Below are 11,724 nucleotides of genomic sequence, written 5' to 3' on the forward strand. Positions count from 1 at the left end.
CAGAAATGTGATCTAAAGTACTCAATAACAATAGACCACTTACAATCTGAGCATTTACAATAGCTGCTCTTTTCTTTCTTTAATGTAGTTGAAGATACTCTTACCATCTTTTTAAAAATGTATTGCTAGTTTACTGTCATGTTCCAGCTATTCCCACTTATTTTAACTATTAAGTCATCTTTTGCTTATTTTTTTAAATTTCCCCAAACATCTGGCTCACTAATCGTCATAATATATTATGCATTTTCTTTGAATTTGATATCATCCTTAACTTCAAGTAACCATGGAAAGATCATCCTTCTGTGAAATACTTAGATCTTAATAGACATCATCTTTGCTAGAATCATGGAATACTTTACATGTCTGCTAAAGTTTATTTGCTATCTTATTTTTAATTTACTTTCCAAGTTGACTTTTTCCAACTGTACCTTTACATCTTATAGTTGCCTTTTTTTAATTGATCTGCATTTCTCACTCCCAAATTCTCTGTGAAATGTTACCATGTTAAACCAAACTCTTCCTCAGAGGATTCTTTGATCACATTGAATCAATCATAAAGTGCTGAAATGGGCCTTCTGCCCATCATGTCCATGCCAAACATTTTGCTTATCTACACATTCCCATTTGCCTGCATTAAGACCATAATCCTTCTGTGCCTTGCCCATCTAAATGTCTAAGTGACTCTTAAACATATATCTGACTATACCTATAACTATATCTGATTCCACCAACTTCTCTGGCAACATGTTCTGGATAGCAGTCACTCCACTGTGTAAAAGTTTTCATCCCTCAAATATTCTTCAAACTCCTTCCTCTCAACTTAAACCTACACCCTCTTATTTTTAATATCCCTACCATGGGAGAAAGAGTTTGACCATCTATTTTATTTATGTCTTTTATAATTTTAAATACCTCTAGTACCTCACCCCCCAGAGAAAACAAGCCTAGCCCGTCCAATCTCTCCCCAAGAGTAAAGTCTTACAATGTTTTTTTCCAGTACAATCACATTCTTCCTATAGTGTGGCAAGTGTGGAGAAAACCAATCTTGCAGAGCCAATATCAAATTCTACAACTTCAAATATTTTGCTTTTACAATGTGTGGGAGAATTGGCCATTTGTGCTACAATTTATCCATCTGTGATATCAGCTCGGTTTTTCTCTCTCCACTTGTACAGCCTATCCTGCTGGGCATGCCTCACTTCCCTGCTATAGAAACACATAGCCATTAACTGCCCCATTAACCCACGACCTAGTCTCACCCAATAACAAAAATTCGTGTTGTTCTGTCCATATCTCTCACCGCCTCTTCTGCTACTTAAAATCACCTTTTTTTTAATTTCTCCCTCTCTCTCTTTTTCTTTCTCTCTCTCTTAGTTATCACAAAGTGTTTTTTGACTTGAAATATTAACCCAATTATCTTTCCACAGACACTACCTGGCCTTTTATGTGTTTCTAGCATTATCTGTGCATGTTTTTTAATTTGTTTTAAATTGCTTAAATCACGCCACTAAATCATGTTGTAAATTAATAACTGTGGTTTTACGCAATTCACATCCGTTCTACCACTTAGTAATAATTAACAGGTGATTATTACTTGTGCTCTGTTGCTCTCGTTCAGAGTTGTGATTGTTGTTGGGGATTTGCAGCTGATGGGGGTAAGTGTGGGGCTTGGGATTGGGGGCCAAAGCTTAGAGGTTGCTGACAGGGGGTTAGGATTGATGGGATTGGTCATGCGGGAGGCCGCCGACTCCGGGATTGGTTGAGAGGGAGGTCAGGGACTCTGGGATTGGTCGAGAGGGAGGTCAGGGACTCTGGGATTGGTCGAGAGGGAGGTCAGGGACTGTGGGATTGGTTGAGAGGATGGTCAAGGTCGATGGGATTGGTCGACAGCGAGATCAGGGACTCTTGGATTGGTCGAGAGGGTGGTCAGGGTTGATGGGATTGGTTGAGAGGAGGGTCAAGGACTGGGATTGGTCAAGAGGGAGGTCAGGGACTCTGGGATTGGTTGAGAGGAAGGTCAGGAACTGTGGGATTGGTTGGGAAGGTGGTCAGGGACTCTGGGTTAGGTTGAAAGACAGTGCAAAAACAGGTTGAGGGGGACTATAGATCTCCCAAAATAGAGCTTAGCTGCTCTTTGGTCTGTTCGAGCTTTGTTGACCTCCCAGCAGAGTGAGATGTCCATCGGGGAATGTTGCCGACTGGTCCGCTGCAGACTGCTGAGGGACGCACTGAAGCTTGGTGCAGCCAACGCCAAGGCTCTATGGGGGAGGACCACAGTCTAGGATCCTTCAGCTGCTGGACATTGGGGGCACGGTGTGGTGGAGACGCCCCTCAAAAATAAGGGAAGGGATTCCACGCTAGTTGGCCACATGAGTGGCGGGGGTGGGGGATAAATTTGTGTAATTTGTGTAAACAGTATTGAATGTTTGTAGAGCCTCCAAGAATGTTGGATGGCGCCTTGTAAGGATCATGTACTGGATATATTTATTTCTCGAATAAAGTATATTTTGAAATAAAAAGGGACACTCCAAAATACGAGCAGGTTGGATGATGTGACCTCCCTGAAGTAGAGAAGTGAAATTGTGGAATCCACAATTCCTGTAAGTTTACAATTTTGGTTAGGTCTTGGCTCTAGTCTTGGCATGGAGTGTCTTGGCATGGAGTGAGATGCAGTGATCTATTTTATCACAAACCATTGCAGTATTGGCATTATGTGCATTTGTACATTCTTTATTTTATCACAATCCTGTAAAATTTAAAAAATATATATTATCTGAAGAAAACTGAGTTTAAAGTAAGTCATTTGGAAATCTGGTCTTATATATTGCAGGAGTGTAATTTTTGACTGTCCAATAAATCTCATTCTGAAATAGTTTAACTTAAAAAAGTAATATATATAGGTAAGTATTCCCAATGGAATTGCAATATGTATTCAATTTGTTAAAAGTAGTACATTTGGAATCAAATATAAAACGGCCCATATACCTTTCCAATGCTATATTGACATTGTTCCAGAGAATGTGCTCCCATGTTTTAGTCACTGACATTACAATGGCCAACCCACTGTTGGTTTCTGTGGGAGAATCCAGGTTCAGTCATACACATCAGCATTAGTTGCTTTTCATTCTTTCGTTTATTGTAAGACGTGGGCAAGACTGGCCAGGCCAGCATTCATTGTCCGCACCTAATTGCTCGTGAGAAGGTGATGGCGCACCACTTGCTTAAACACAGCAGTCTGTATTATGAAGGCAAGGTATGGTGTGGCAGGGAATTCCTATATTTTTGGCATCTTTCCAATTTAGGATTGAGCTGATCTGGGGAGAGAAATTCAGCCGTCTGGTAAACATTTCTACATGCTGAGGTCTTCCTTGATGGCAAAGGCCTTAGGTTTCTGAGGTGCTACCAATGTTCTAGTCCTTGCGCCCAAGGTCCTGAGGAACTGCTTTGAAGGGTGTGAAGAAGGGTCCCGACTCGAAATGTCACCCATCCTTTTACTCCAGAGGTGCAGCCTGTTTTAATTTGTTTCATTGGGTTGTTTAAATTAATAATGACTAGCTAATTAATTTATTGCATCGTATGGGAGGCGCATTCCCAATCTCGTTGTACCCCTGTACAATGACAATAAAGATATATTGTATTGTATTGTATTGTATTGAGTTGCTCCGGCACTTTGTGTCTATTTGCAGTTTATTTGTTGGCTTTCCTTTTTAAGTCACAGCAATGGTTTCACCACTTCAGCTCCGTCTCTTCTTGTGCCCTGCTGTTTTTAGTCATTTGCCAATGTGCTCCCAAGAACAACATGACCCTTTGCATGCAGGAGGCAGAGCTTACTATTAGAAAGGAAAAGGTTCATCTTGTGGCTTGAAGGTTTCCTTTTTTAGGAAATTCAATACCTTCTCAGATAATGTGTTCCTTTCTCAGACTGTCCTGGCTCGCAGCTCTTCGTCTGATGTTATCTTTGTTTTATGTGTATTTGTACATCCTTATTTCCTATGTTGTTTTTTGTATGTGCTTTTGAAAAGAAAATCTCTGCATCTACATTTCTTTGCCGACTAGAGAGACGAATGCCATTTTTTTTTCTCCTTTCAGTGTTGGCATAGACACAGATTCAGGCTGGGCTTGCCTATTCATAGCTATAATGATGAGGGAACCAATGCATTAGGGGCCTAGATCTCACATCCAAATTCAATGGAGAGTGTGATCCATTACCATTATCCATTATCCTTTATCCATTACCAAGTTGTCTGTGCTCCTTTTGAAATTGGGGTGAGCCACTAATAGTTGTTGGGTCTCTGAAGGCATCTCAGACCGCAAGTAAAAATAAGTTGACATCACACCAGGACAACAGTCCTTCATGGTCAGGTCAAGAATCCCGCACTTGCAAACTGGGTCTTGGAAATGACGCCAAAACTGGCGACTATGTATAATGTGCCAGTGTACTACTGCAATACACGTACTGTATCTGAGATGCTTATCTAAGATGTATCTAAGCGCTTACGTGTAGTGATACTTATACTGAACTGTATACAAAAATGAATTTCACTGCACATGTGATAAATAAGGTACCAACTACTACCAAGCTAATAGACATCATTAATCTGAAAAAAAAGGCTGCTGGATTAGGCAACAAGTGATCAACCGTCATTACAGCGGAGCTGGAAGAGGATGGGAATAGAAGTGGCACGATGGTGCAGCAGTAGATTTGCTGCCTTACAGCGACAGAGACCCGGGTTCAATCCTGACCACAGGTGCTGTCTGTATGGAGTTTGCGCATTCTCCCTGTGACCGCTTGGGGTTTATCTGAGTGCTCCGATTTCCTCCCACATTCCAAAGACGTGCAAATTTGTAAGTTAATTAGCTTCAATAAATGGTCTCTAGTATGTAGGATAGAACAAGGTCATGGGTAATCGTTGGTCGGTACAGACTCGGTGGCTGAAGGGCCTGTTTCCACACTATCTCTCCATTCTAAACTCAACTAAACCAAAACATAGTAGAGGATTCCCTAAAACCTTCCAACTTCACAGAAAGGCACTTGTGTGAGTACATCATCAGCTTTTACCTTTACTTGGAAACCACCATGGTTACTGTCAGCATTGTTCAATCACTGTATTACTTCTGATAACGTAATGTTGTAGAGAATTCCTTTAATGAGCTCGATTAACATCTGGTTGCAAGAAAATGGATATCCTGAGAGGAAATGTTGATCTAAGTGCCACGACAATCAAGGCCTAAGTATCTAAACTTGAACTTATGCATTTAATTTCTATGTAACCATCCTCTACTTACGCCTTTTTTTTCTGGAGATATTATCTTGCTTTTATTAGGAGAAGATTGAGGAATTTCTGCTTCCTCCATTCTTTAATCACATTTAGTTTCTGGTAAGTTGTTTGCCATACCATAGACTATCTACTTTGAGTTGCATACACTATCCCCGTCGACAATTCATGCTGACGTTGTTTTGAAAATGATTATTGTGCTAACATGGTGAAGCTATTTTAGACATCTGCCAAGCTGACATCTTCTTCCCTCTCCATGGGGCAGCAGGTACCAAAGCGAAAACACGTACCAATAGATTCAAGAATAGCTTTTCCCCATTTTAACAGACTCATAAACAGGCCTCTCATTAGCTAAGGGTGTATTCCCGATCTCCCACTCTCCCTCACAGTGGCCCTTGCACTTTTTTACTCTGCACCTTCTCTGTAGCTTTTACATTATACTGAATTCTCCACTCTTTATGTTTTTGTATGGTTTGATTGCAATCATGTATAGATGGTTTAGAATGGAGAAACAAGGAACCAGCTGATGCTGGTTTACAAAAATGGACACAAAGTGCTGGAGTAACTCAGCAGGTCAGACAGCGTTTCTGGAGAACATAGATAGGTAAAGTTTCAGGTTGGGACCCGTCTTCAGACCTCAGGAGGGGGAGGGGGAAAAAAGCTAGCAGAGAGGAGGAGCTGGACAAAGCGTAACACAGGCGAGGAGGGTTTTGATAGGCAGGTGTTTGGATAAAGGCCAGAGATGAAAACAGAAGATGTAAGACTATAGGGTTGAAGAGTTGCAAATTGTGAAGTCAGGGGAAAGAATGTAGGTGGAGAAGAAGAGGGAGGGGAGAAATGGGTGTGAGCACAGGGGTTGGGTGGGGAATGAGAAAGGGGGATGTGGGGGAGAAAGGGAAGGGGGAAGGGGTGTTGTTAGAGGTTACCTAAAATTGGAGAATTCAATCCCATTGGATTGTAAGCAGAATATGAGGTGCTGTTCCTCCAGTTTGCCTGTGGCCTCACTCTGGCAATGGAGAAGACCCAGCACAGAAAGGTCAGCATGGGAATGGGAAGGGGAGCACTAGGGAGATCCACTAGTCTGATGTGGTGACACAGTGGAGCAGCGGTAGAGTTACTGACTTACAGAGCCAGAGACCTGGGTTCAATTCTGACTGCAGGTACTGTTGGCACAGTTTGTACGGATTCCCTGCGACCACGTAGGTTTTCTCTGGGTGCTCTGGTTTCATCCCACACGACAAAGAGCAATGAATTTAGACGCAAAATGCTGGAGTAAATCAGCGGGTCAGGCAGCATCTCTGAAGAAAAGGAATAGGTGATGGTTCGGGTTACAACCTTTCTTCAGTCTGATATCTTCGGTATAAGCCAGCACCTACAGTTCTTTACTACACAGGGCTATGGGTTTGTTTGAAGTTGATAACCTTTTGAATGTTAACATTTTTGTAGCATGCTTCCACTCGTGTTTGGTTTGATATATTTGGGCTGAATAGAGTTGACTAACTGCTGGTGGTTCCAGTGATCTATTGCAGAAGTCCAAGGCAAGCCAGAGTACAGATATCAACATACCTGAGCTCCCTGTCCACCCCTGGCCACACCACTGACAGAACACTGACGTGATGGTTCCCTGCGGTGCACAGTTTACATTCCTTTATTTAAAACTAAGTTGCCTTGGAGGCAATCTAAATGATATGCACGAGACAATTTCCTGGATTGAGAGGGTTGTCCTCTCACGAGTGACTAAAGTAAATAGATCGATATTCTTCAACGTTCAGATGAATAAGTGGTGATCTCTTGGAAACCTGACCTAAAGAAAATGACAGGATAGATACTAAAATGTTTCCATTCGTGAGAAAGAATCAAGCGAGGAGACACAGTTAGAAGACATGTGGGTGAAGACATTTAAAAGTGATGTGCGTGGGAATTTCTTCTCAAAGAGACTGGTGAATCTCTGCGATTCTCCAACCTGGATGAAGTGTGGAGGATGTCAATAGTCAATAGTCAATAGTCAATAGTCAAGTTTATTTATAGACAATAGACAATAGACAATAGACAATAGGTGCAGGAGTAGGCCATTCAGCCCTTCGAGCCAGCACCGCCATTCAATGCGATCATGGCTGATCACTCTCAATCAGTACCCCGTTCCTGCCTTCTCCCCATACCCCCTCACTCCGCTATCCTTAAGAGCTCTATCCAGCTCTCTCTTGAAAGCATCCAACGAACTGGCCTCCATTGCCTTCTGAGGCAGAGAATTCCACACCTTCACCACTCTCTGACTGAAAAAGTTCTTCCTCATCTCCGTTCTAAATGGCCTACCCCTTATTCTTAAACTGTGGCCCCTTGTTCTGGACTCCACCAACATTGGGAACATGTTTCCTGCCTCTAATGTGTCCAATCCCCTAATTATCTTATATGTTTCAATAAGATCCCCCCTCATCCTTCTAAATTCCAGTGTATACAAGCCTAATTGCTCCAGCCTTTCAACATACGACAGTCCCGCCATTCCGGGAATTAACCTAGTGAACCTACGCTGCACGCCATAAATGTGCAGTGATATGAAAGATTACCCAAAGTCCAACAATAAGAGCAATAAAAATAAGCAATAGCACACACAATCATAAACCAACACCAAACAAAAAGAAACAACCATCACAGTTAGTCTCCTCCAGTCACCTCATCACTGTGATAGAAGGTCGGAATGTCTTTTCTCTTCCCCTGCCGTCTTCTCCCGCAGTCATGCTGTTGAATTTGCCATGTTCCAGGCCTCGCCGGATGGTGAAAGGTCCGCAGTGGGTCGACCCAAGCCCCGCTACTCTGGGCAGGCATATAAACGCCGCCGCTGCACGTCGGGGCGGTCATGGCTCCCGATATTGAAGCCCCCGCCGGGCGGAGAAAATCCCACGGCCTATTTCAGGTGGCGCCGTACGGTGAAAGGTCCGCGGCGGGCCGACCCAAGCCCCGCGATTCGGGGCGGGCGAAGACGCTGCCGCTGCCGGAGCTCCCGATGTCAGCCCCCACCCAGGGGGCTGCGAGCTTCCGACGTCCTCGCGGCCGGAGCCTCCACTGGTGAGTTCCAGGTGGAGGCCGCCAGCTCCAGGGGTTTAGCCGATGGTAGGTCACAACGGGAACGGAGACATGGCCCAGAAACAAAAGGTCGGTTCTCCTTTCGGAAGAGACAATTTTACATTTACAGTTTCCGTCCCCCATAGTACACAACCCCAAAAAACTACATCACATTTACACTACAATCAAGACAAAAAAACAACATAAAAACAGTGTTTAAAGAGGAGATGGATAAGTTTATGAAAGATTAGCGAATTGAGTGGTCATAGAGTCATGGAGTTATACAGCGTGGAAATAGGCCCTTCGGTCCAACTTGCTCATGTTGACAAATATGCCCCAGCGACACTAGTCCCACCTGACCCTTGCTTGGCCCACAAACCTCTGAACTTATCCTAACCAAATTAGTCTTAAATGGTATGATAGTACATGTCTAAACTACCTCCTCCTGTGTGTGGAACATATGTAGAACGAGAGGTGAAACCTGGGCTAGAATGGCCATGAACTTATTGAACAGTGGAGCAGACTTGAGAGGCCGAGTGGTCTACTTCAGCTCCTATTTTCTTGTGTTTGAGAGAAAGCCCAGATGTATTTCAAGACTAACCTTTCAGCTTTACATTTGGGAAGGCTGGTGTAAGAACCTCAACTTATTCATTTGAATCAGATCTAGCCCTATTGGCCTAAGGGCGGCACGGTAGCGCAGCGGTAGAGTTGCTGCTTTACAGCGAATGCAGCGCCGGAGACTTAGGTTCGATCCTGACTACGGGTGCTGCACTGTAAGGAGTTTGTACGTTCTCCCCGTGACCTGCGTGGGTTTTCTCCGAGATCTTCGGTTTCCTCCCACACTCCAAAGACGTACAGGTATGTAGGTTAATTGGCTGGGTAAATGTAAAAATTGTCCCTAGTGGGTGTAGGATAGTGTTAAGGTGCGGGGATCGCTGGGCGGCACGGACTTGGTGGGCCGAAAAGGCCTGTTTCCGGCTGTATACATATGATGATATGATATGATATTGAAAAAGATAAAGTGAAACTGTTTAAAAAAAGAAATCTTACTTTATTTTGTTCTGTTAATGTATTTAATTATGTAAGAAGATAGGAAAAAGAGGCAGAAGAGAGGCAATATCACATATAGAAAAAAAGGTAGCGCAATGGTAAAGTTGGTGCCTTATAGTGCCAGAGATCCTGACTACAGGTGCTTGTCTCTATGGAGTTGTACGTTCTCCCCGTGACCTGCGTGGGTATTCGCTCGGATCTCCGGTTTCATCCCACATTCCAAAGACGTACAGGTTTATAGGTTAATTGGCTCAGTATAATTGTAAATTGTCCCTATTGTGGTGTAGGATGATAGTGTTACTGTGCGGGGTGGGGGTTTGCTGGTCTGTGTGGACTCGGACCAAACTAAACTAAACCAAGCTAAGCTAAGCTAAGCTAAGCTAAACTAAACTAAACTAAACTAAACTAAACTAAACTAAACTAAACTAAACTAAACTAAACTAAACTAAACTAAACTAAACTAAACTAACAGAATGCCATTCAGCCATTCAGTAAAATCATAGTTAATCTTTTACCTCAGCGCCACTTCCTTGCATAAACCCCTTGATTCCCTTAATATCTAAATATCTATCCTTCTCCATTAGTATGTTAAGCTGTTTTGTACTAAATTTATTTTTTAAAATTTCAAATTTCAAATCACTTTAACGAAATTATTTGATTTTTGATTTTTTAAAATTATTTTCAAATATTTTTTACATGTTCCTGACCATCACAGTCATTTAAAAGTAGTTAAAATGCTGTTGTCAGTGGCAAACTTTTTCAGAGAGTGCAATGGGGACAGAGCTCAAACTGCAATACATCCTGGGGCCAGGCTGCCTCTTAAAGTCAGCTCGCCTCTTGGGTGCACATTTTCTGCTTGATCAGCTCACATAATCCAGAAAATATAAGGACAGGTTGATGGCCCCAGGCAACTGTAAGACTTCAGTAATATCTGGCCCTGCATTTCATCCATTGTTAGTGCTAGTTGTTATAAATTCTCAATCTTTAACAGAAAGATGCTTAAAGAAAATGGAAAAAGTGTGTCTGTGTTTAGATATGTCACGTAGGAAACTGATAACTTGAGAATGAGCTGAATATGATATTTTTAAAGAAATTATTTTAAAATACCTGCGACATTGATACCACAGTTTCTCAAACTATATTTTTTGGTTAGGTCAGGGAATTTATATGCCCTATATGAAACCTGCATGTATCTATGGAAATAGATTATTGGTTCATTTACTTACTCAAATAACCAAAAAACAGGCTTTTAATATCCAAATTTCAGGGCTGTTAGCCTTATTGTATCTGTATTCTATCTCTCTCATCAATATTTAGCTCGAAAAATTGCAGATATTTCATTCACTTTAGCCTTAGACTGACATTTATTCAGGCAAGTTTACAACGGGTAATTACCTTCATCATGTGCTTCATATTTACATTTTGTGAAAGCAAATATCTTAGTCCTGCAGGCCTAAAAAAAATCTTAATCCATGATAAATTTCCTTTCGGTTTAATGTGAGTTGAAATGCCAGATGAATTTCCTTATCCCCATAAAAAGATACATTTACACATTCAAAATTAGTCCTAGTCAAGGAGAAATATTCTCATCAGGTACTACAATTGAACATTTCTATTTCACAGTGCAGTATGATCATTGCATTCCTTGGTTTAACCATCGCATTAGCTACAAATGTCTGACATTAATCAAACTTTCCAATAACTGTGTCCTTCATTGTTCCACGAATGAAACTCCTTCATTTTAACACTTCCCTCCTCTTGCTCTACTTTCCTTGTTAAACAATTGAAAACATACAATTAGCTTCAACAAGAAGTATATTTCATGTTTAAGCATAACTGGGGAACAGGATATATTGAAAATGAGCAACAAAATGTAATTGCTTTGTATCTCTATATTGATGGTACTACAGTAGGAGGGACATTGGCGCAGCGCTTTGGAATCTGCTGTTTGCCAATTTATCTCTAAAGCCTCTCCATGTAAACCAATGCTATGGTGTCCATCAATGGAGGTATACATGTTAGATTGCAAGGGATCCAAGGAGAGATAGCTGAATGGATAGAAAACTGGCTTCATGGAAGGAAGCAGAGGGTAATGGTGGAAGGTTGCTTCTCTGACTGGAGGCCTGTGACCAGTCGTGTGCCTCAGCGATCGGTGCTGGGCCCATTTCTATTTGTCATCTATATCAATAATTTGGATGAGAACATACACGGCAAGATTAACAAGTTTGCAGATGAAACAAAAGTGGGTGGTTTTGCAGATAGTGAAGATGGTTGTGAAAAGTTGCAGCAGTATCTTGATCAATTGGCCAAGTGGGCTGAATGGTGGATGGAATTTAAT

The sequence above is a fragment of the Rhinoraja longicauda genome, chromosome 7 (assembly GCF_053455715.1).
Source record: "Rhinoraja longicauda isolate Sanriku21f chromosome 7, sRhiLon1.1, whole genome shotgun sequence".
Taxonomy (NCBI): Eukaryota; Metazoa; Chordata; class Chondrichthyes; order Rajiformes; family Arhynchobatidae; genus Rhinoraja; species Rhinoraja longicauda.